At 43.6% G+C, this 26,004-nt stretch overlaps 1 protein-coding gene and 1 pseudogene across 4 annotated transcripts in view; both read left to right on the top strand.

Moving 5' to 3' along the window:
* The first annotated feature begins 17,733 nt into the window (after positions 1-17,733).
* LOC711285 (large ribosomal subunit protein uL6 pseudogene) lies at positions 17,734-18,305 on the top strand (annotated as a pseudogene).
* A 6,447-nt stretch (positions 18,306-24,752) lies between these two features.
* The window catches only part of PLEKHM3 (pleckstrin homology domain containing M3), a 209,909-nt gene continuing 208,657 nt past the window's right edge, over positions 24,753-26,004 (top strand). For all 4 annotated transcript variants that reach the window (XM_015110812.3, XM_077957431.1, XM_015110815.3 and 1 more), the window contains exon 1: positions 24,753-24,892. The gene's annotated coding sequence lies outside the window, so the exon portion shown is untranslated. The remainder of the gene's footprint in view (positions 24,893-26,004) is intronic.

The raw sequence follows: 26,004 nt of genomic DNA, 5'->3' as shown, positions 1-26,004 counted from the left end.
GATGCTGTAGTGACAAGGACAAGTTAAATAACTTTCCCAAAATACAGGGGGAAAAAAGGACAATGAATGATAAAGATAAGATGATAGAAATGAAGGCTAAAGAGCGAAAAACAGAGGACGTTTCTTAAGAACTCAGAATCAGTGGAAAGACACGCTCACCAAGGGTATGAGAGGAGAGTGATTCTCCACTGGAGGGTGGAGATGAGAGTGTGTGATAACAGCCTGAGTGGGCACATGATGAGAATGGCCCCGGATGGGCTGGTGTGCTTTTGAATTGCAGTAATTAGTGTCTGCTAATTGGGCTGTATTGTGTGCTTCAGTTGAGTTAGGAAAAAAATAAGTCAGAACCACTGTAAAATAGAAGTCTGATATAAGAAAATGAATGCATATGAATGAATGAGTGAAGTTTAACTAGATCAAGAGTACTAATACATGTTCCAGATGAAATAAATCTCAGGACTTCGAAACCAGACTGGGCAACATAGTGAGACCTCATCTCTACAAATATTAAAGAAAATTAGCCAGGTATGGTGGCATACGCTTATAGTTCCAGCTACTCCAGAGGCTGAGGTGGAAGGATTGCTTAAGCCCTGGAGTTCAAGGTTGCAGTGAGCTATGAATATGCCACTGCACTCCACCTAAGGTGATAGAGTGAGACCCTGTCTCAAAAAAAAAAAAAAAAGAAAAAAGAAAAAAAAGAAAAACATACACCTAGACATATTTAAACAAAATATTTGAACCACAGAATTTAGAAAAAAAAAGCCAGCATATTTTCTCATTATAAAAAGAAAAATCCCAAAACAAACAGAAAAATTAATATTGTCACAAGCTTCTATTTTTGTGTCACATAAAATACTGGACACAATGAAACAATGTTTACAGAGTGCTGAGAAGTGAGGTTGAAATAATATTCAGCCACATTTTCATTCAGGAAAAGGCAACATAAAGACTCCTGCAATTCAAAAGCACTTGGGGCCGGGCGCGGTGGCTCAAGCCTGTAATCCCAGCACTTTGGGAGGCCGAGGCGGGTGGATCACGAGGTCAGGAGATCGAGACCATCCTGGCTAACATGGTGAAACCCCGTCTCTACTAAAAATACAAAAAAAACTAGCCGGGCGTGGTGGCGGGCGCCTGTAGTCCCAGCTACTCGGAGGCTGAGGCAGGAGAATGGCGTGAACCTGGGAGGCGGAGCTTGCAGTGAGCCGAGATCGCGCCACTGCACTCCAGCCTAGGTGACACAGCGCGAGACTCCGTCTCAAAAAAAAAAAAAAAAGCACTTGGAAAGATGCCACCTCTGTACTCTTCTTTCAAAATTACGTGAGATGGACTGTAACAAACTTATAAACTGGCAAGTCATGGTGATGAGTATTTATCAACTAAAATTGAGATCGTTTTAATACAAAAATTAACTGAGCATGGTGACGTGCATCTGTAGTCCCAGCTACTTGGGAGGCTGAGGTGGGAGGATGGATTGAGCCAGGGAGGTGGAGGTTGCAGTGAGCCAAGATCATGCCACTGCACTCCAGCTCAGATGACAGAATTAGACTGTCTCAAAAAAAAAAAAAAAAAAAAAGGAGATAGTTTTATAATCAGTGGCACAGCAGATTCCTATTCTCTATACAACAAAATCAATTTCAGAAAAAAAATCATTAAGTAAAACAATATTAATAATAGTTCATCTCTCAGAAAAGAAATGCAAAAAGTGAAATATTTTATTAAACTTTGTTTCAGTAAAAATTATTACATTACAAAAAAGGAAAATATGGACTAATGCCTTTTAATTACAATGATGTATTTTTGTTTTTGTTCTCATAAAAGCAAAATCTTGTAACTTTGTGCCTACATACTGGTTGGCCACAGTAATGGATATAGCATTACAGTTTGATAATAATTACAAAAGGCCAACATGTTGAAAACAAGAATAAATTCCAATTGTAAAGATTTGATTCAAATTCAGTGCAATATTTCATGTGTAAATGAAAATTTGTAATCAAATTTTTGCCTGTCACATACATTCACTTTGTAGTCTGCATTGTTTCACTGTTTCATATTATAAATATCAAAAGTCCAAAAGGTCACAAAGAAGGACAGAACTAAAGTTAACTCATATTCTGATTTTTTTTTCTTTGTAATCACTATTATTTCAAATCTACTCTTTAAAGACAGGCGTTTGTAGTACACTAGGGCTGAAATCACAACTAGGCCCCCAAAGTGAGCTGGAACCATCTGGTCCATTATAAACTTACTTTAAAAGGAGCCTGCGTTGCTGAGTCCCATGTGTTGGAAACCGAATGAATAACTGGAAACTCTTGTAATTTACTTCCATGTAGAACACTGGGTTTGCTGAAGGATAAGTAACAAAATACGCTAAGTTGAAGTTTACATGCACATTATTAAAACTCAGTAACCTCAGCAATTGTTCAGATTTAGGCCGAATATTTTTTTCAGGGAGGAATATTTTGTCATTGACTTTGTTTACATTTGCTAGCACATGGTGATAAGCACAGCCCAACTTTCAGTTGATTTTATTACTGCTCCCACTGCCCTACGCTTGGTCTACCACTGGCTTTAATAATTCTGGTAGGCCAGACACCAGACACAGTGGCTCATACCTATAATCCCAGCACTTTGGGAGGCCGAGGCAGATGGATGACTTGAGGTCAGGAGTTCACGACCAGCCTGGTCAACGTGGTGAAACCCCGTCTCTAAAAATACAAAAATTAGCCAAGTGAGGTGGTGCATTCCTGTAATCCCAGCTACTTGGGAGGCTGAGGCAGGAGAATGGCTTGAACCTGGGAGGTGGAGGTTGCAGTGAGCTGAGATTGCACCTCTGCACTCTAGCCTGGGAGAACTAGTGAGACTCTGTCTCTAATAATAATAATAATAATAATAATAATAATTCTGGTAAATCTGGCTGGAAAACTGAATGCCAGATCCTGGGTCGCTCTTTTTCGAATTTTTCTCCAAAGAAAGGACTGTGGTTTAATCATTTAGGGTTATGCTCCCACTGTATGTAAAGGAAAGTCATTGCAAAGGCTGAAGCGAGTGAGGGAAATCCTTTTCTTGTGTAATAGACAGCCCAGGGTTGGCAGAGCAGCTGCTCATTGCCAGCAGTGATGTATGCTTTCCCTGGCTTTTGGTTCCAACACCCTTCACTTCTGTCTTTCTTCCTTAAGCTTGTGAAACAGCTGCTGAACCTCAATGTGTCATGTGGACTTTCCACTCAGGAAGAAGCAGAAAAAGCAAAAGCAAAATATTCACAAAGCTAAATCTGTCCCTTTTTATGAGGAAAACAATAGCTTTCCTAGAAGTCTCATCTACCAGGGTTTTCCTGAAATCTCATTGACCATACAGGCCATCCCTGTGTGCAAGAGAGAGTGAGAAATACAGCCTTTTTATTTCAGCTGGATTCATTGCTACCCCAAATAAAATTAGGGTTCTTTTGGTGAGAGGGAATATCCATCATTTAGATAAACTGCCTGGAAACTAAATGCTAGCTATTGAATTCTTTCAGTTGTGAAAAGGTACAGAAATAAACTTGGGGTATACTTGAACTTCCCATAAGGAGAAACTTGTGGTGGAGAATCACTATAATTTTAAACAGTTCCAGTGCTACAGCATGAGAAAGATCCATTAAGAAAGATGCTTAACTATGGAGCAATAGAGACCACAATTACTTTGGGCCAAAATCATTTCATGTTTCTACTTTTTGTATTTTAATATTTTTTTCACTTATGTCGCCTTTCTTTTTTGTGACCAAGAAAGGTTAAAATATATTATCATATTGAATCACCATGAATACGTATCACAAGGTCTAGAGACTATTAAAACTAGAAGCAGGCTACTCCAAAGGCAAATACTGACCCTTCTTTTTCCACCCAGTCATCTTTCAAGTTCCTGAATCTGCCTAAAGTAGAAAGCAGCAGTGGCCCCAGCAGCAATATTAACTATTTACCATTTACTTAGGTCATTAGTCCCACTGCACAGCAACTCCTGAAAGGAAGGGCATGATGGAAGCAATGGTCGTTCCTTGGGTATTTTTAACGCCAAGGCTCCCTAACACTGAGTTCTCATGTTCATCTAATCCAGCTACTTCCTTGTTGTAGCAGACCCATGTTTTCTTAGTTTGCCCTCATTGAGGTGAATAACATATTTGTTGGTGAAAAGTTTCAAGATCAGATACCTGTTTTCTCTTCTTTTTTTTTTTTTTTTTTTTGAGATGGAGTTTTCGCTTTTGTCGCCCAGGCTGGAGTACAGTGGCGCGATCTCAGCTCACTGCAACCTCCGCCTCCTGGGTTCAAGTGATTCTCCTGCCTCAGCCTCCTGGGTAGCTGGAACTACAGGCGCCAGCCACCACACCTGGCTAATTTTTGTATTTTCAGTAGAGACGTGGTTTCACCATGTTGGCCAGGCTGGTCTTGAACTCCTGACCTCGTGATCCACCTGCCTCGGTCTCCCAAAGTGCTGGGATTACAGGTGTGAGCCACCATGCCTGGCCATACCTGTTTTCTTATTGTCTCCCACCTCAGAAAATAGTGCGGTCTGAAGGAAGGGCTCAGGAAAGGAGCTCCTGTCTAGGGAGGGTACAGTGAGGCTGACAGGCTCCACTACCTAGCTGAAGAAACTGCCACTTGGAGACAAATTCATGCAATTCATAGTCTCTCTAAAAAAAAAACACTTCTCAAAAACTCTGGCTGGACACAGTGGCACGTGTCCCAGCTACTCAGGAGGCTGAGGTGGGAGGACCACTTGAGTCCAAGAGTTTGAGTCCAGCCTGGGCAATATAGTGAGATCCCATCTCAAAAAAAAAAAAAAGTCTGGGCCGGGCACGATGGCTCATGCCTGTAATCCCAGCACTTTGGGAGGCTGAGGCAGGCGGATCACAAGGTCAAGAGATCGAGACCATACTGGCCAATATGGTGAAACCCCGTCTCTATTAAAAATATAAAAATTAGCTGGATGTGGTTGCGGGCACCTGTAGTCCCGGCTACTTGGGAGGCTGAGGCAGGAGAATCGCCTGAACCCGGGAGGCGGAAGTTGCAGTGAGCCGAGATCATGCCATTGCAGACCAGCCTGGGCGACAGAGTGAGACGCTGTCTAAACAAACAAACAAACAAAAAAGTCTGGGCCAGGGCCTTTCATTTTGCTTTTACATGGGATTTCATGCTAGATAGACAGAGATATAATCGATGTAGATATAGATGTGGATACAAATAGAAATAGATATACATATACATACAGAAAGATATACATATATTAACAGAGATAGGTAAGGACAGACAGATACATATAGGTAGGTATAGATACATGGGGACTAAGTTTCCCAAGAGAAGACCTGCACACCACTTTGAACACCTAGGCCTCCACTGCAGCTGACCATCACAAAGTTTGTGCATACTACATGTCACGGCCATCTTCACAACTGTATTCTCAAACACCCCTATCACCATATTCTTCCCAGACTAAACAACAGTGATAAATTGTGGTGCTTCATTAGGCAATATGTCATTACACAGTGAAATACCACTGGGCCATTTAAAAGAATGAGGTAGGGCCAGGTACTGTGGCTCACACCTGTAATCCTAGCACTTTGGGAGGCTGAGGCAGGCGGATCACTTGAGGTCAGGAGTTCAAGGCCAGGCTGGCCAACATGGTGAAACCCCGTCTCTACTAGAAATACAAAAAGTGGCTGGGAGTGGTGGTGCGCACCTGTAATCCCAGCTACTCAGGAGGCTGAGGCAGAAGAATAGCTTGAACCTGGGAGGCAGAGGTTGCAGTGAGCCAAGATTGCACCACTGCACTCCAGCCTGCACCACAGAGTGAGACTCAAAAAAAAAAAAAAAAAAAAAAAGAAAGACTGACAGAGGTATGGGGGAATATATTATGAAGTGAACAAAGGAAGTTGCAAAGCTGTGAATAGAAAATTATATGTGGTGTTTTTTGAAGGGGCTGGAGAGAATAGTGTGGAAGAGACGTGATTAGACTATGGATTAAAAAAAAAAATTCTAAGGGAACATATACCAAAATGCCATATATACATATATATATATTTTTGGTTGGGGAGAAGATCACTTTCCTACATTATATGCTTCTCTAATGCTTTATACTTTTATACAAAAATATATAACCTTTGAAATCAGGAAAATACATTGATTCATGTCTTATGTGCAACATGTTTTTAAAATTCACTTTCGACCGGCCACCTGTATCCCAATACTTTGGGAGGCTGAGGCAGGCGGATCACCTGACGTCAGGAGTTCAAGACCAGCCTGGCCAACATAGTGAAACCCCATCTCTACTAAAAATACAAGTAAATCCATCTCAAATAAATAAATAAACAAATAAGTAAATAAATAAAATTCACTTTCTTACAAGATCTGGCCTTGGCTTTCCTACTCACTCTTGCTTCATACCACTCCCAGACTTTCAGCTTCAATAAGCCTCCCTCCTGCCATGTTCATTTCCTCACCTCTACTCTTGTTATTCCTTCTGCCCAGAACGCCCTCCCCTGAGCCTTTCATCATTACAAATTCTACCCAAATGCCCTTCAAGGAGTCCAAGAGTCTCCTTGAAACTCTTCTTCCAAATCAAGTGCGGTGGCTCACAACTGTAATCCCAGCACTTTGGGAGGCTGAGGTGGGACGATTGCTGGAGACCAGGAATTTAAGGCCAGCCTGGGCAACATAGTGAGACCTTATCTCTATTTTTTAAAATAGAAAATATGTATAAAAACTTTTCCGGCCGGGCGCGGTGGCTCAAGCCTGTAATCCCAGCACTTTGGGAGGCCGAGACGGGCGAATCACGAGGTCAGGAGATCGAGACCATCCTGGTTAATACGGTGAAACCCCGTCTCTACTGAAAAGTACAAAAAACTAGCCGGGCGAGGTGGCGGGCGCCTGTAGTCCCAGCTACTTGGGAGGCTGAGGCAGGAGAATGGCGTGAACCCGGGAGGCGGAGCTTGCAGTGAGCTGAGATCTGGCCACTGCACTCCGGCCTGGGCGACTGAGCGAGACTCCGTCTCAAAAAATAAAAAAAAACAAAAACTTTTCCTTCAGCTCTCATTCCACTCCGACCACTTCTTTTCTCAATTTGTACAATTCCTTTCAAATTTTAGTGTGTATAGGAATCCCCTGGAGAGATTGTTAATGCTCCTGTTTCCCCACCCCCAGAGCTTCTGATTCAATAGGGTGGTGTAGGGCCCCAACATTTGCATTTCAAACAATATTCCCAAATGATGTTGCTGCTGCATGCAGGTTGTGCGTCACACTTCTAGAGACACTGGTCCAGAACTCAATAATTTAGAACGTATATTCTGTTGCTTTGTTCATTTTATGAAACACATATCTCTTTCATTATACTGTCAGCTCCTTGAGGGCAGGAATCTTGTTTCACACTCCTCTATCCTCTGCAGTACAAGAGTGCCAAGAGATGCTCATAGGATATGTGTTAATTGAGGCTGGAGGTTTGCATTTTCTTCATAATTTAGATGGGGTAAAGCTTATGTGTTTGCAGCAGTCTCTTCCAGTAGTACCAGCTCTGGAAAATTTCCTGGCACTGGCTCTGAACTTGAATGCATCTGGAACCCATGAGGTGTGACCATGTGGCTTTGTGTTCACCTGGCTTGGGAGGACAATTCTCTATGGGCCTCAGATTTTCTGAAAACACAATTTTATAATAAGACTTTTTTTCTTTGGTCTCCAGACTGTCCCTAAATTGGTGCAGTCCTGAGACTGAGTGATGCAACTTGATTATAAGACAGCAGTCTGGGTCTAGGTGGCCATACTAAGTGTAAAATACAAGTATGCCATCAATTTCTAGCTTTTTTTTTTTTTTTTTTTTTTGAGACAGGGTCTCACCCCGTTGCCCAGACTGGAGTGCAGTGGTGCAATCACAGTGCACTGCAGCCTCAACCTTCTGGGCTCAAACAATCCTCCCACTTCAGCCTTCCAAGTAGCTGAGGTTACAGGTGTGCACCACCACATCTGAATAATTTTTAAGTTTTTGGTAGAAATGGGGTCTTACTATGTTGCCCAGGTTGGTCTCAAACTTGCGGGCTTATAGTATTATAGTTTTAAAAGGAGTGATAGGATACATGGCCTCAGTCAGCCCACTGTATGAATGCCAGATCCCATTCAGTGTGAGTCATGGTACATTCAGTTGGCTGTGTATGGCCTGATGGCCTTCTCTCCAGGGCAGCCGAAGGCAACAGAATACACACCAATCCATGCTGTTACTCTGCATCTACTGAAGCCCACCCTTCCATCTCCAAACAGTAGAGAAAGTCCCCAGTTTTCTTGGGGATCATAAATAATTGGAACAATTCCACTCACCTATCTCTGTGCTGGCGAGTCTGGAGTGCTGAGACACTCTAATTCTTCAACTTCTTCTTTGGATAGACCCTCTGTTCTCTTTCCCACTGGGTGTTGAGAAGACAGGAGGCATCGCTAAAGCTTGTGTGTGTTTACTTGTGCCTTGTGAGTCTGTTATTGGATAAAAATGCTCTCAAAAGGGAAATAAGAATATGCTTCTAGTTCTACCCATAAAACTAGAAAATTAGTCTTTAATCCCATAGGAAAAGAGACCTGGCCTTTTACGCTGATCTGAGAAAATATGGAATATAGGTAGTTCCCAAATATACTAGTCATAGGAACCTCTCAGGGAACAAACTTTGGCTGATAAATTGCAAACAGGCGGCTGAGCGCGGTGGCTCACACCTGTAATCCCAACACTTTGGGAGGCCGATGGGGGCAGATCATGAGGTCAGGAGATTGAGGCCGTTCTGGCTAACACGGTGAAACCCCATCTCTATTAACAATAATTTTTAAAAATATCCGGGCATGGTGGCACGTGCCTGTAGTCCCAGCTACCCAGGAGGCTGAGGCAGGAGAATCACTTGAGTGACAGAGCGAGACTCCATCTCAAACAAAACAGAACAAAACAAAAAAAATTGCAAACAGGCAGGAGGAACGGGGTACAGTATTTTGAATCACTATACACAATGCAACAAAGATTTATTAAGCACTTAGGTCACAACACATTGTACTGGACACTGAGGACAGGATGATACAACAAAAATAGGCATAATTATTGCTTATGGAGCATGTGGTTATTCTCATGAAGCTTACAGTTTCCAGCAAGGTAATTATTAATATACAAGCATTCTGACAAGTATAAGTGTTTAATTATCGTAAATGCTGTGAAGAGCATATGGTGCTATAATTGCATGATACAGACGTTGTCAACCTAGAACGGGCACTAAAGGACAATTTTCCTGAAGGGCTGACTACTGAGCTGAGAGCTGAAGGATGACTGGAAACTACTAGGGTAAAGAGTGTTCTAGACAGAATGATATGCAAAGGCCCTGTGGCAGGAATGAGCATGAATTGCTCATAGCATTGAAGAAGGCTGCAGTGACTGAAGCAGACAGCTAGGGGGAGCGTGGTACAAGATGTTGCTAGAGAGGAAGAAAGGACCAGACCACGTCTGGGTCTCTTAAATCATAGTGCGAATTCTTATGAGCAATAGGAAGCTACTGAAATGCTTAAGCAGTTTTCTGTTTTGAAAGAGTTACGCTGGCTGTTAGCTGTTGTAGAGTTAATGGATTGGAAGGGCCAATAGTGCTGCTAGGAGGTGATTGCAGGACAAGAGCAGTCACCCAGAGGAGAGAAGATGGAAGCTTGGTCTAGGGTTGGGAGAAGGGAAATGAAGAGAGGTAGACAGCTCTGCACAGAAGAGTTCCCCGTATGTGATGCAAGGTTCTAGGACAGCTAAGCATTTGAAGCCTTTGTTACAAAGCTAACTGATTATGGAACAGTAGTTTGAATGTAGGTGGCCGTATTAGGTTTGTAAGCATGTGATTGACTTTTAGCTTCATATTTTAAAAGCAATAATGGGACAGGCAGTTTTTCCAGAGAAGTGGAGTCCTGGAGAGTGAGTAGAAGCAGCCAACTCAAGGAGAAATTCCTCAGGAGTGCCATTCTGCTTTATCACCACTGAGTGCTGCTGTTTCCAATGACAAGTTCCCAAGAAACCAAAGGGCCCAGTAAGGTAAGAGGAATCGGGGGGGAAAACCACCTTAGAGTTTTAAAAAGTGGGGAAGACAAAGATGTTTTCTAATTTTGGAAACCTGAGTCCTAAGCTACAAGGGTCCAAATCAAATTTTTTGGGAAGGTCATTTTGTAGTATGGTAACTTCTTGCTTTACTGTCAGCATCTCTAAAGACAGTCCCCAGTAATGAAAGGGCCAAAAGAGGCTTTTTTTAGAACCATTAGTGTACCCCCTCCTGTACAGTCCCATTAGCGGGCCTTATTAAACCAACCCAGACAAAGAGCAAAGATGCCCTAGTTAATGGAGAGTCTCCGATAATTACTCTGCTCAGCCGCTTCTTTTAGGGTCTGAATGGTCTTTAAATAATGTTTCTCTTGCTGTGGTCGCAGACAATGACCTAGCAGTCTGCTTTAAGCGGTGCCAATCCCATTAGCCAAAGAATAGCAAAGCTCTGTGTGTGTCTGCGTGCCAAGGAGCGAGTGTGTGTATGTGTGTGTGTGTCTGTGCGCATATGTGTGTGTGGTGAGGAGCTGAGCTTATGGCAGGGATCAGGCTTAATGTTGCTTTCTTCCTCTTTTCCTCCCTTTCTCTTCATACTCATCCCTCCCAGAAACCAGACACACCACTGTGTCTGTTGGGTCATCTGCCTGTTAAGTGACAACCTGTCCTTATTGAAAATGGAAACAGACTCCCTTAAATGCTTGCGGATGATGTTTCTCATTCCTACTTACTAAGCACTTCTCTGTAGGATGTGATTCTAAACATGCCCCTGTCCTCTAAGAAATTCACGTCCCGGAACCACAATAATGCAAACAATGTAAAGTCACCCCAGTAAATGTGTGCCACTCAGGTTGGAAAATGTTTTAAAAGCTTCATAAATGTGGAAGAAAAAGATTGAGGGTACAAAAGTTATAGGAAGGAATGCCAAGATCTTTGGAATATTTTCCTCTGTGGCTTTCTCTCCTGATGCCTTGCAACTCTTTTTTCTGATAATGAGAATACTTATTTATATTTGAAGACAGATTACATCCTGGACAGAGAATGTGGAAACAGGGCAACATTAATTTATTTAGGAAGGATCAAGTGCTCCAACATGAAAATGTGAATAAGTTCAATCATGAACTCTTTCGTAATAAAAATGTACAAAGCAACACTCAGAAACACTGCCGTACATGGAACCTGGTTGCAACCTGCTCCTGCCCACCGTTGTCTGGAGGACTTTTTCAGAGGCTCCAGAATGGTCTGATTCAACAGTTTTTGAATCAACTGAGTGTGAAAACAGGCTAGCATAAGTAGGTAGGGTGACTCCACTCACACAAATACATGGGAGTGAGTTATTTGCAGCTCATTAAGTATCACAAGGCCTCTCCCCACCACATACCCACCCATCACCCACATCATATGCCTCCTAGGAAGAATGATTATACTGAAGCCAACAGCATAAAAGAGCCATTTTCTGGTTCTGGGTTCTAGAAAGATATCCTAGACCAAAAAATAGTTTACTTGGGAAAACTAAAAAGAAGCTCCACTTATTTCTTACTTTCTGTAACTTTGATCTGCATGTGTTATTGTTGTTGTTGTTGTTGTTGTTGTTGTTGTTGTTGAGACGGGGTCTCACTCTGTCACCCAGGCTGGAGTGCAGTGGCGCATAAACACAGCTCACTGCAGCCTCGAACTCCTGGGCTCGAGGGATCTTCCCACTTCATCCTCCCCAGTAGCTGGGACCATAGGCACACTCCACCATGTCTGGCTCGTGTTTTTAATTTTGTAGAGATGGGGTCTCACCATGTTGCCCAGGCCAGTCTCAAACTTTTGGGCTCAAGCAGTCCTCCCACCTAAGCCTCCCAAATTATTGGGGTTACAGGCATGAGACCCTAAGCCCAGCCTCATTTTTTAAAATTTCATTTTTTACTTTAGATTCAAGGAGTGCCTGTGCTTGTTTGTTACATGGGTAGATTGCATACTGGTGGGGATTGGGCTTCTAGTGTACCCATTACCTGAGTAGTGAACACTGTACTAGAAAGGTAATTTTTCAACCCTCCCCCCTTTTGGTGCCCCCAGTGGCTATTATTTCCATCTTTATGCCCATGTGTACCCATTATTTAGCTTCCAGTTAAAAGAGAACATGAGAACATGAAGTATTTGGTTTTCTGTTTCTGAGTTAGTTCACTTAGGATAATGGCCTCCAGCTCTATCCATGTTACTGCAAAGGAAATGATTTCATTCTTTTTTATGGCTGTGTGCCTTTCATTTAAAATTAAATTTTGAACAGATCCTGTGAACAGCTTATGTGTGGGGCTCCTTCTGCATTACTTTTTCTTTCTTTTAGGGACAGGATCTCACTCTGTTACCCAGGCTGGTCTCAAGCTCCTGGGCTCAAGCTGTCCTCCCACCTCAGCCTCCCGAGTATCTAGGACTACAGATGCACGTCACCACAACTCAGCTTCCTTCTGTATAATTTAATTTAAATTTTTTATGTTATTTATTGTTAAATGCATAAACTTACAAACAATTATTTGAGAGAGATTAGTTTCTTGTACATGGACCATTAGCAACCTATCTGTTGGGTAACAACTATTTGCATAACAATGAATTAAAATGTGTGAAATAAGGCAACATCCAGCAGGAGCTGAAGAACTCAGTGTTGTGGGTGTCAGGTTGTTTTGTATCAGTGATTCCAATTCTGGTGAAAAGGAATGAATGGTATAAAAGCTCATTTGGGCCGGGCACAGTGGCTCACGCCTGTAATCCCAGCACTTTGGGAGGCCAAGGTGGGCGGATCACCTGAGGTTGGGAGTTTGAGACCAGCCTGACCAACATGGAGAAACCCTGTCTCTACTAAAAATACAAAATTAGCCTGGTGTGGTGGCAGGTGCCTGTAACCCCAGCCACTTGGGAGGCTGAGGCAGGAGAATCACTTGAGCCCAGGAGGCTGAGGTTGCAGTGAGCCGAGATAGCACCTAGAAGGTAGCAACCTGGAGGCCCCTCCTTCTAGATCAGGTACATGGGGCTTCACAACTCCCTGCCCCGAAAGTTCAGAGTCTGCCTCTAGGGCTGCATGGGCCTTTTCCCCAGGGTCTGTCACCCTGGGGGCTGACCCAGCTGTCAGTATGTCATCATAGGCCTGAGGAGTGACTTCCTCTGGGGAAGCAGTCGGTGAAGTCAGGACATGGCAGCTGAGGTATCTGCATACACATGTGGGTCCTTGTGGTGCAGGACAGGGTCTAGGCTGGGAATCTGAGGGCAACCATTTGTTTTCTTCCCCCAATCCTTGTAACTATCAGGGGTGTGCCTGCCATTAAGGACCTGTTCTGGCAAGGTGAAACTTGGCTCTTTGAATTTTTCCTGGCAGTTTAGTTTTGAGCAATATCAAAGTTTTGTTATACTCTGGCTGCCAGGGCAGTTCAACTTGGTTTTTTAATTTGTTTTGTTTTTCCTTTTTTATTTTTTTGTGGAGAATGGGGTCTCACAATGTTTCCCAGGTAGATCTCAAACTCTGGGGCTCAAGCTGTCCTTCTGCCTCTGCCACCCTAAGTGCTGGGATTACAGGTGTGAGCCACCACGCCTGGATACCAGGGAAGCTCAACCCAAAGATTCACTCTTGATAGGACATTTTGTAAGAAGGGAAAATAGGTCATCATTTCTGATTAAAATTCAGTACATCCTTTTTCATTATTTTTATTTTTTGCACTACTCTGCAATATGATACCTCCATTTTGCTGCATGAAATAAAAGGTTATTTATCAGAGGCCAAATATTACTAAGCACTGTTATAAACTCTCAATATGGGCTGGGTGCGGTGGCTCACGCCTGTAGTCCCAGCACTTTGGGAGGCTGAGGTGGGCAGATCACTTGAGGTCATGAGTTCAAGAACAGCCTGGCCAACATGGTGAAACTCCATCTCTACTAAAAATACAAAAAATTAGCCGGGCGTGATGGTGGGTGCCTGTAATCCCAGCTACTCAGGAGGCTGAGGCAGGAGAATCACCTAAACCTGGGAGGTTACAATGAGCCAAGATCATGCCACTGCACTCCAACCTTGGTTACAGAACGAGACCCGGTCTCAAAAGAAAAAAACCAAAAAACAAAAAACAAAACTCTCAATGTGAATTAACTCATTTCAACAACACTTTGAGGTAGATAAGATTATTACTATTATTATGTCATCATCATCCCCATTTTACCTATGGATAAACTGAGGCACAGAGAAGTAAAGTAGTTTGTGCAATGCCTGAAAACTAAAAAGTGGTAGAGCCAAGATTCTAACCACAGTGCAATGCTACTTCTATTCAATCTTCTCTGCTTTTCTACCTTTACTTATCCTTCAGGTCAAGCTCAACCCCTCCCTCTTTATAGAAGCCTATCTGAGCAGATCCATCTGATTTTCTGGACTTCTGGACTTTTCTTTGCCTTCATCCCTCCCTGGATGTTTACTGTTTGAGACTGCTGGAAATCTTTCCAAATTTGTATCTATTAGCTCCAACATCTAAAGTAAAAGGCCTCAGAGTATATGTTCCAGGTTGAAAAAAATGTTTAGGTGAAAGGTGACTAGACTGACAGTTGAGTAGGCAGATGACTGGTTTCCCATCACAAGTATGGTAGACTCTGTGATGTACTGCCCAGATCCCCCATCAAAAAAGGACTTGTTGCTCCAGCTTCGGGGAGTGCTGTCAGCAGGTTACCATCAGTGGCCATTTTTCTTAGAGACTGTCTCAACTTCATAGAGCCACCTTGCCCTAGAGTGGCCCATATCCAATGACTAAGGGATGTGGGAATATAAAATCCTGGCCATCTGGGTCAGTGGTGTGCTGGAGGCAGCTTCTACTGATTCTTAAGGCTTGAATATGTACATTTACAATTCTGTGTTCTGTGATGATACATCCAGAGCTTGAAATTAGGCACGGTAGGGATTTTTATATTGTGAAAATTGGCAAACTCTGAAAAATCAGAACTTTTACTTTTTCAGTCAGTTTACCAGTACACCACTGTTCTTGGTTCCACATAAACTATGCTGAAGCCACATCAAGATTGAGACAGTTTTTCTTTTGTAATATTTTAACTTTCTGGACGATTCTCTTGTAATCACCCAACGGCTTCTTCCTGCCCACTGCACAGATAAAATCAATATACTAAGACTGTGGCATTGCAGTAGAGAAAGAGTTTAATTGACATGAGGCTGGCTCATGCAGAGGAACTGGAGTTATCACTCAAATCAATCTCCCCAAAGGCTGGAAGACTAAGGTTTTTATGGACAATCTTGTGGGCAGGAGGCTAGGGAATGGGTGCTGCTGATTGGTTGGGGATGAAATCATCAAGGAGTGGAAAAAGGTTCTGGTGCACTCAGTGCACCTCTGGGTGGGGCCATATGACCAATTGAGTTATAAGTCACAAATCCAGGTGAGGTCAGTCTGAAACAGCTATAAACCCAGTATTCGTTTCTACAATAGTGATGTTATCTATAGGAGCAAGTGGGGAAGTCACAAATCTTGTGGCCTCCTGGCCACATGACTCCTGGCAGTAAAGGATTATAGAAACTACTTCTACATTTTATCAGAGTTCAAGCCCCTTCCATAATCCTATTCTGTGGCCTTTCATTAGTCTTACAAAGGTGGGTTTCTGTCCCTGAGCAAGGAGGGGGCATTTTAGGGAGGGACTATTATCATGCTTGCTTTCAAGTTAAACTATAAACAAAATCCCTCCCAAGGTTATCTTGGCCTATGGCCAGAAATGACCAAAGATATTTTGAAGGTCAGAAGCAGAATGGTGTCAACTATGTCAAATTTCTTTTACTGTCATAATTGAAACCACAAAGGCGGTTTCACTCATCTATAAACTGTTAATGGAGGCCTCTGGATAGTACTGACCATTATACAAGCCACCAAGAATCAATGAACCCCATACCTAGAGGACAATGAATTCCTGTAGTAAATGCTTGTTTTTTCTGTTTTGTTTGGTTTTGTTTTCGAGATGGAGTCTCGCTCTGTTGCCAGGCTGGAGTGCAGTGGCATAATCTCAGTTCACTGCAATCTCTGCCTCCCAGGTTTAAGTGATTCTTCTGCCTCAGCCTCGTGAGTAGCTAGGACTATAGGCATGTGCCATCACGCCCAGTTAATTTTTGTATTTTTAGTATAGATGGAGTTTCACCATGTTGGCCAGGATGGTCTCGATCTCTTGACCTCGTGATCCGCCCACCTCAGTCTCCCAAAGTGCTGGGCTTACAGGCATGAGCCACTGCACCCAGCTAGTAAAATGCTTGTTGAATGACCACATTCAAATTGCTCTATTGATGTCTTCTGTAAATTCTATCACTTATTCTTGATTAAACTTATTTAGTTTAAAAAGCCTTGGTAGTCGGTGGTGGGGTGGGAAATCATTGAATAGTTAGCTTTGCTAATGGCTTTTCGCTTTTTTCTGTTAACTTATTTGTAGAAGAGATAGTCAAAAGAGTTAAAGACATATATGGCCTGGCCATCAACCAATCGAAAAGAATCCTAGGCCAGGCACAGTGGCTCACACCTGTAATCTCACCACTTTGGGAGGCTGAGGCAGGTGGATCCCCTGAGGTCAGGAGTTCAAGACCAACCTGGCCAACACAGTGAAACCCAGTTTCTACTAAATATACAAAAATGAGCCAGATGTGGTGGTATGTACCTTTAATCCCAGCTACTTGGGAGGCTGAGACAGGAGAATCGCTTGAACCCAGGAGGCGGAGGTTGCAGTGAGCCGAGATGGCACCACTGCATCCAGCCTGGGCGACAGAGCAAGACTCCATCTCAAAAAAAAAAAAAAAAAAAAAAAGAATCCTTGCCCTAATATAAGAGTAGGGTCCTAGAGATACCCACCATTTCAGCAAAATAGGGTCAGATATTAATCTTTTGTGTGTTGGATCTTAGGATGTGGGAGGTTCCTTGTAAAGAGACCTTAGGATACTTAGAATGCTTAGAGACAGAAGCTAGTTACCAACCCATATGGAACTGTTTCAATGGAACTGTATTTTAACAGCAGGTATGTCCTTGTGGGTGCCTTCCAGCTGAATAGCAGGTTCATTTATACTTTCAAGGAATAACTCTATTTGTGACTTCAATATTTGACATCTCCTATGCTTTTAATTTACCTAACGAGACAAACAACAGTAATTATACTATGTTGATCTTAATAAATATCCTAATCATTTTTACTTGGGCTTATTTTGGGAGATGGGTGAGGTATACTTGGCTTGCAAATTTTAAGCTCTAAATAGCACTAAAAAGGTTCTGATTAAGTTTAAAACACTTTTTGATGAGATTTTTGTTTTATTTATTGGAAGATAGCATTGATCTTTTTGAATCCTGGCTTGAGCATTACTTTAGTAAATGAAGTCTAAAAGGAAAATATCTAATGAAAGTATATAATAAGGGTACTTCCTCATATGACGTTTAACATTTTTGGAGATCATTTACTAGGTACCATAATACTTGTTGAGGAAAATGCAAAGATGAACAAGATAGGGTGCCTGCCCTGCCAGGGATGCTGAAGGGAATATGATGGGGGAAACTTTGTATTTGTCAATTAACCTCAGTAAAGCTGGGAAAAAATCAATTAATTAATTAAAAATGGGGAACCTAAAATTGGAAAAGAAGCGTTTCCAGGAGTGGGTTAAAAAAAAAAAAAAGGCTTTTTTTTGTTGTTGCCACATCTACTGCAAGAATGAAGATCATTCTCAGCAACCAGACTGCTGACATTCCAGAAAATGTTGACATCACTCTGAAGGGAAGCACAGTTATTGTGAAGGGCCCCAGAGGAGGCCTGTGGAGGGACTTCAGTCACGTCAATGTAAAACTCAACCTTCTTGGGAAGAAAGAGGCTCTGGGTTGACAAATGGTGGGGCAACAGAAAGGAACTGGCTACCGTTCAGACTATTTATAGTCACACACAGAACATGATCAAGGACGTTACACTGGGCTTCCGTTACAAGATGAGGTCTGTGTCTGCTCACTTCCCCATTAACGTCGTTATCCAGGAGAATGGGTCTCTTATTGAAATCTGAAATTTCTTTGGTGAAAAATACATCCCCAGGGTTCGGAGGAGGTCAGGTGTTGCTGGTTTGGTATCTCAAGCCCAGAAAGATGAATTAATCCTTGAAGGAAATGACGTTGAGCTTGTTTCAAATTCAGCTGCTTCGATTCAGCAAGTCACAAGTTAAAAATAAGGATATCAGAAAAATTTTGGATGGTACCTATGTCTCTGAAAAAGGAACAGTTCAGCAGGCTGATGAATAAGATCTAAGAGTTGTCCAGCTACAGAAACAAGATGCTGGAAGACTCCTAAGACCTATTTGTGATATTTAAATGATGCAATAAAAGACCTACTGATTTTGCAAAAAAATAGGTGTCTGGACTATAAAATGGGAATAAAGGGGTATGTGGGAGATAAGTCTGGAAAGGTGAAGTGTCAGTCAAGACACTTTCAGTTGTAAATGACAGAAACCAACACAAACTCCCTTGAGATAACATGGGCTTAATTGATAATAGAACTGTGGGGTCTAGGAGGTGAGGTTAGCTCCAGACCTGAGGAGATCCTGGGACTCAAGCAAGGTCATTAGCTCTTACTGTCCCACCACACCTTCCCACTCCCCTCACACAAAATCTTCATCCCTCCTTTGGTGTTACTCTCCTCTCCCCTGTCACCTTCCTTCCCTTCTTCAGCAGACAGGCATTCTCACATGGTGGGAAAGATGGCCATCAGGGGCCTCCAATTCACATCCTTCCAGTCCTGTAACCCAATAGGCAAGGCTCCTTCCACAGCTTCAGAGATGAAAATTCCAGGGAGGGACTCTGATTGGCTGGGTCATATGCCCACCCTGGCTCAACCGCTGTAGCCAAAAGACTAGGGTACTGTGACTAGTAGAACTGGCCTAGCATTGATCACATACTTACCCTGTGTCTTACAGGTAGGGGAAGTTCCCAAAGGAGGTAGGAATGCTGAGTGCAGAAAAACACAGATGTCCCCACATGTAGGAGGGAGCCAATAACGTAGAGAGCCTCAAGGTCAAGCCATGAAGTCTGAACTCCTTCTGGCAATAGGAGGCTGTTAAAAGTACTGGAGGCCGGGTGCGGTGGCTCACGCTTGTAATTCCAGCACTTTGGGAGGCCGAAGGGGGGGGGCTGGATCACGAGGTCAGGGGTTCGAGACCAGCCTGGCCAACACAGTGAAACCCCACCTCTCCTAAAAATACAAAAAAATTAGCTGGGCGTGGCTGTAGGCACCTGTAATCCCAGTTACTCGGGAGGCTGAAGCAGGAGAATAACCTGAACCCAGGAGGTGGTGGTTGCAGTGAGCTGAGATCATGCCACTGAATGCACTCTAGCCTGGGCAACAGGGCTAGACTACTGTCTTAAAAAAAAAAAAAAAAAAAAGTATTGGAGTAAGAAAGTGGCTGTGGATTAACAATTGGATTAGATAATCTTCTAGGTTTCATCTCATTCTAGGTTTGGGGTGCTTTTTTGTTTTTGTTTTTTAAGACAAGATCTCACTCTTGCTCAGGTTGGAGTAAGAAAGTGGATGGGGATTAACAATTGGACTAGATCATCTTCTAGGTTTCATTTCATTCTAGTTTTTTTTTTTTTTTTTTTTTTTGACAAGATCTCACTCTGTTGCTCAGGCTGGAGTGCAGTGGTGTGATCATAGCTCACTGCAGTGTCCAACTCCTGGGCTCAAGTGATCCTCCTGTACCAGCCTCCTGAGTAGCTGGAATCTTGTGCCACCACACCTGGCTGATTTTTTTAATTGTTTAAATTTTGTAGAGATGGATTCTCACTATGTTGCTCAGGCTGGTCTCTAATTCCTGGGCTCAAGTGATCCTCCTGCCTCGGTCTCCCAAAGTGTTGGGGTTATAGGTGTGAGCCACTGCCCCCAGCAAACCTTAATTACTGAGCTACAGCATGAGGCTCCATTCCGTGTTAAAAAAAACATTCTGATTATTGAAAGAGAGGCCTTCCTGAATGTTAGGGTATAAAGAAGTCAAAAAAATGGTTGCCCTAACGTAAACTATGAACTTTGGGTGGTAATGATGTGACTGTCAGTGCAGGTTCATTGATTGTAGTAAGTATACCACTGTGGTGCAGGATTGATAGTGGGAAAGGTTGTGGGTTTCAGGAACAAGGCATACATGGGAACTCTGTACTTTCTGCTCAATTTTCCTGTGAACCCAAAATTGCTCTAAAAAATAGTCTATTAAAAGACAAAAGAAGACCGGGTGCGGTGGCTCATGCCCGTAATCCCAGCACTTTGGGAGACCAAGGCAGGCAGATCACAGGTCAAGAGATTGAGGCCGGGCGCGGTGGCTCAAGCCTGTAATCCCAGCACTTTGGGAGGCCGAGGCGGGTGGATCACGAGGTCAGGAGATCGAGACCATCCTGGCTAACATGGTGAAACCCCGTCTCTACTAAAAATACAAAAAACTAGCCGGGCATGGTGGCGGGCGCCTGTAGTCCCAGCTACTCGGAGGCTGAGGCGGGAGAATGGCGTGAACCCGGGAGGCGGAGCTTGCAGTGAGCCGAGATCGCGCCACTGCACTCCAGCCTGGGCGACACAGCGAGACTCCGTCTCAAAAAAAAAAAAAAAAAAAAAAAAAAAGAGATTGAGACCATCCTGGCCAATGTGGTGAAACCCCATCTCTACTAAAAATACAAAAATTAGCTGGGTGTGGTGGCGCATCCCTGTAGTCCCAGCTACTCAGGAGACTGACGCAGGAGAATCACTTGAACCCAGGAGGCGGAGGTTGCAGTAAGCCGAGATCATGCCATTGCACTCCAGCCTGGGCAACAGAGGGAGACTCTATCTCAAAAAAAAAAGACAGAAGAAGATGGTGGGACTGCTGTTAGCAGATAATCTTTTTTTTTTTTTTTTTTTTTTTTGAGACGGAGTCTCGCTCTGTCGCCCAGGCTGGAGTGCAGTGGCCGGATCTCAGCTCACTGCAAGCTCCGCCTCCCGGGTTCACGCCATTCTCCGGCCTCAGCCTCCCGAGTAGCTGGGACTACAGGCGCCCGCCACCTCGCCCGGCTAGTTTTTTGTATTTTTAGTAGAGACGGGGTTTCACCGTGTTAGCCAGGATGGTTTCGATCTCCTGACCTCGTGATCCGCCCGTCTCGGCCTCCCAAAGTGCTGGGATTACAGGCTTGAGCCACCGCGCCCGGCCTACAGATAATCTTTTGAATGGAGATATGAACTTAAATATTTTATATTTAGAGAGGCAAAATGCTCCCAGCTGACACACAGAGGCCCATGAGCCAGTGGCTGCCTAGCTGAGATTATTCTCAGCCCTAAATCTTTCATCCTTTTTCTGGGATTATCCCCTTAATTCTGGTGCTGAGGATCTGTATTTGTGAGAGTGAATAAAATCAGTCATTCTTTTTTTTGTTTGTTTGTGTTTTTGAGATGGAGTCTCGCTCTATCTCCAGACGGGAGTGCAGTGGCATGATCTCAGCTCACTGCAGCCTCCACCTCCCAGGTTCAAGTGATTTTCTGCCTCAGCCTCCAAGGAGCCGGGATTACAGGCGTGTGCCATGACACCCGGCTAATTTTTGTATTTTTTAGTAGAGCCAGAGTTTTGCCATGTTGGCCAGGCTGGTCTTGAACTCCTGGCCTCAAGTGATCTGCCTGCCTTGGCCTCCCAAAGTGCTGGAATTCCAGGCGTGAGCCACTGCACCAGGCCAAAAGCAGCTTTTTAAATGCATTTTATGTCCCAGACTTCATGCTTAATCCATGAAAAACAATGACAAATCACAGACTCCTGACCTCAGACTTCAAGGCTAGCTTGAAATAGTTTTTCTCAAAGGGTGGTCCATGGATCACCTACATGGGAAGCACTTGAGGACCTTGTAGAAATTATGGAATTCAGCACCCTAATGTAGGTAGACCTTCAGAATAAAAACCTGTGAATATGTGACCCAGCAATCTGTGGTTTTTTTGTGTTTTGTTTTTGTTTTTGTTTTTTGTTTTGTTTTGTTTTGAGATGGACACTCACTCTGTCACCCAGGCTGGAGTGCAATGGCGTGATCTCGGCTCCCTGCAACCTCTGCCTCCTGGGTTCAAGCAATTCTCCTGCCTCAGCCTCCCGAGTAGCTGGGACTACAGGCACTGGCCACCACATCTGGGTAATTTTTTGTATTTTTTTGTAGTGACAGTGTTTCACCATGTTGGCCAGGCTGGTCTTGAACTCCTGACCTCAGGTGATCCGGCCTCCTCAGCCTCCCAAAGTGCTGGGATTACAGGCATGAGCCACCACGCCCGGCCTAGGAATCTGCATTTTTAACAGCATTCAAGAACTTTGACATTCAAAATGCAGCATCACCGAGAAGATCATGACTGTTGCAGAGGCCCCATCTCAGATTTACTGTATCAGAATCTGCATTTTGACAGAATTCTTACCCATTAAAGTTTGAGAAACACCATCCTAGAAGATTCTGTTCCATGTGAGTTTTGAGAACCACCAGTTCAACGGAAGACTGATCTGTGTAGCACGATGTAATGGGTGCATTTATAAAGGAACACATGAGGTCCTCTAGGAGTGCATAAAAGGAGCAGGTTGCCCTGTCAGGCAAAGTTTCCAGAAGAGGTGTAATGTCACCTGCCGCTTTTTTTTTTTTTTTTTTTGAGACAGCGTCTCGCTCTGTTGCTCAGGCTGGAGGGCACTGGCTCAATATCAGCTCACTGCAACCTGCGCCTCCTGAGTTCAAATGATTCTAGTGCCTCAGCCTCCCAAGTAGCTGGGATTACAGGTCGTGCGCCACCATGCCCGGCTAATTTTCATTTTAGTAGAGACAGGCTTTCACTACGTTGCCCGGGCTGGTCTCGAACTGCTGGCCTCAATCGATCCACCCGCTTCGACCTCCCAAAGTGCTGGGATTATAGGCATGCACCATCATGCTCTGCTAATTTTTGTATTTTTAGTAAAGATGAGGTTTTATCATGTTGGTCAGTCTGGTCTCGAACCCCTGGCCTCAAGCGATCCACCCGCCTCGACCTCCCTAAGTGCTGGGATTACAGGCTCGAGTCACTGTGCCTGGCCTTTTCTGTTTTGTTTTGTTTTGTTTGTTTGTTTTTAGAGTGAAAGTTTATTAAAAAGCTTTAGAGTAGTAATGAAGGGAAGTAAAAGAAGAAAAGAACACCCGGAAGAAGGCCAAGCAGGTGACTTGAGAGACCAAGTGCCTGTCACCCGCTTCTTAAAGAGCAAGGAGAAATTAGCCAGGCTAAGTAAGAGGATGCGCCAGGATTGAGAATTCTCATGAGAGGGAATCACATGTACAAAGTCCTGAGGCAAAAGAGAATACTGCAAGTTTAGGTAATTAAAACAAAACAAAACAAAAAAATGTACCCCTGGCCAGGTGAGGTGGCTCACACCTGTAATCCCAGCACTTTGGAAGGCAAGGAAGAAGGATCACCTGAGGCTAGGAGTTCAGGATCATCCTGGGCAACACAGGGAGACCTTGCCTTTACAAAAAAAAAAAAAAGAAAAGAAAAAAGAAATTAGCCATGTTGTGGTGATGCGCGCCTGTAGTCCTAGCTACTCAGGAGGCTGAGTTGGGAGGATCCCTTGAACCCAGAAGTTCAGGGCTGCAGTGAGCTATGATCATGCGACTACACTCTGGCCTGGGCACAGAGTGAGATCCTGTTTCTAGCAAAACAGAAAAGAAAGTACCTCAAATTGCAGGGTTTAAAGAAAGTTTATTTAAACTTCGAACATCAACCAAAGGAAATTTTTTCTTAACTCAATTGTTAAAGATTTGCTTATCAATCTTCCAGAGGGTGGGAAGAGGAATCAGAGTTTTAGATTTCTGTGTTTCATCCCTGACCCCTCTGACTTTTTTTTTTTTCATTCCTTTGTTCATTCATTTATTCAGATACATATACATTGGACCTGTGCTAGGTGCCTACTAGATGGTGGTGAGTGAAACTGAAATAGTGCCCGCCCTCTGGGAGTTTGTAGGTGAGATGCGTGAGCGTGGGAAGACCAATAAAATATATAAATGTGTACTTATACAGTGAGAAAATGGCTAAGAAGTGTGCTATGATGGAAAACAGACAGGAAACTGCAAGGAAGGTCTGTCCAATCAGACCAGCATATCCCTGCAAAGCGACCACAGTCACGGTGGGTGGGGTGTGGGTGGTCTTACTCAACAGTCCTGCCCGTGTGCACACACATGCACACTCTATTTTGCTGGGAATCCGCAAGTGGGGGTGAAGACCTCACCTCAAAACCACCCCTTTTCAACCTGCGTAGGAAAGGACGGTGAAAACGGATTTTCACTGCAGCCCCAAAACCGGAAATGAGAAGCAATCTCCAGGTTCTAATAGTCCCACTTTTGGAAATAACTTATTTCTTTGAGTAATTAATTCCCTTAGACAAGGAAGATGCTAAAAACCAGCCCGACCCTGACATGTTCTAAGTGACATTTTCCAATCGCAAACACCCATTTTGGCGTTGGGTGGAGCAGTGAGGAGGCTCCGCGACGCACGCCATTGCTTTCACAATGTGTACGAGAGGAACTGTACATAAGAAAGCAAAGAAATAAGAAGGCCTGGTGGGTGCGGTCAGGATCGGCCGAGCTGCCCGGTCCCTCGGGCAGGAAAGACACGTCCTCGCAGCCTGGAACCTTGTGTGTCCGGCTCTGGCTGCCCGGGCCGCCGGCGGAAGCATTTCAGAGTGGAACCGCGAGAAGCCGCTTGTAAACAGAGCCGGGCCGGGATGGTCAGCGGCTGGGCTGGCTGTCACCGAGAGGCGGGCGGCGGGCTGCGGGAGCCAAGCCCCCGCCAGCAGCGGACTGCAGGCCCCGCAGGTGAAGGGAGAGTAGCAGCCGGCGCCCGGGTGAGCATCCGTCTGCTTCTGTGCTGCCTGGCCGGCCAGTTTGGGGGATGGGGTGGGGACGACAGCATTGTAAATATCTGAGCAGTTCCCGGGGTAGCGGTGATTTTGCTGTTTTTCCCATGCCCAGGTTTTTATTTCGTGCTGGAGATTGTACCACATTGCAGTGGCTAATGGGTGACGGGAGATTACATGATGCATTGTCTGCTTGTTTTTGTGAATCAGGTATATAATAGGAGGAGAAAGTAGTTGAAATAGTACGTGATCTCGTTGAGTGCGTTATTAGTACCCCTGCTATCCCCTCCTGGGGATTATAAAACCAAACCCCAGCAGAGCTTTTAACCTACATCAGACTGGGGCTTCCAGAAAACGATTGTTCTTTCTGTCGACTCTGTCCGTTTTTAACGTATAGTAAATGACACCACATGACTGATGACAAGCATGGTTTGATCTTGTAGGAAAGAATTATTAAGCTAAAAAATCAAGAGAAGGAAATCTCACACCCATCCCTTAAATAAAAATAAGTTACTACTGAGATATATATTTGGATGACAAATTGAGACTGGTCTGGATGTACACCTTGCAAAGCAAGACAAATTTGAATTTACCAGGTTAAGCTGAGATTGAGCCATGCTGTTGTAAACTTATTTAGAAGTTTATTTCTCTCCTTTTTTCTTCCTTGGAAGGGACCAGAGAGAAACAGCTGGATTTTTTTTCTTTGTATTTTAATTTAAGTAATGGTAGTGAGTTGTGATTTGTATTTATAAAGTATTTTATTATAAAATACTACATGTAAATTATAATTGGCATACTTAAAATACAAGGCACTTTTTGTTTGACTGACTTCAAGAAAATGCCTTAACAAAAGCTGGGCTATATATATATATATAGTCTCTAAAAATGTCAATTGACATTTGTAACCTTGGTCACATAGTCTTTTAGACAGGAGATGAATATTAAGTTAAATTGCACCTACAATAGATAGATATACATAGAAGAAATGATACTAATTCCTGATGAGTTTTTCTTTACAGTGAATATTTTTACACTGTCATGGTTTATAGCAAAAACTATAAAGCCAGACTCCTTCAGTTTGAATTCTTGCTTGGTCACTT

The sequence above is a fragment of the Macaca mulatta genome, chromosome 12 (genome assembly GCF_049350105.2).
Source record: "Macaca mulatta isolate MMU2019108-1 chromosome 12, T2T-MMU8v2.0, whole genome shotgun sequence".
Taxonomy (NCBI): Eukaryota; Metazoa; Chordata; class Mammalia; order Primates; family Cercopithecidae; genus Macaca; species Macaca mulatta.
The sequence above is the reverse complement of the archived record's forward strand: the minus strand, read 5'-3'. Positions and strand labels throughout refer to the sequence as shown.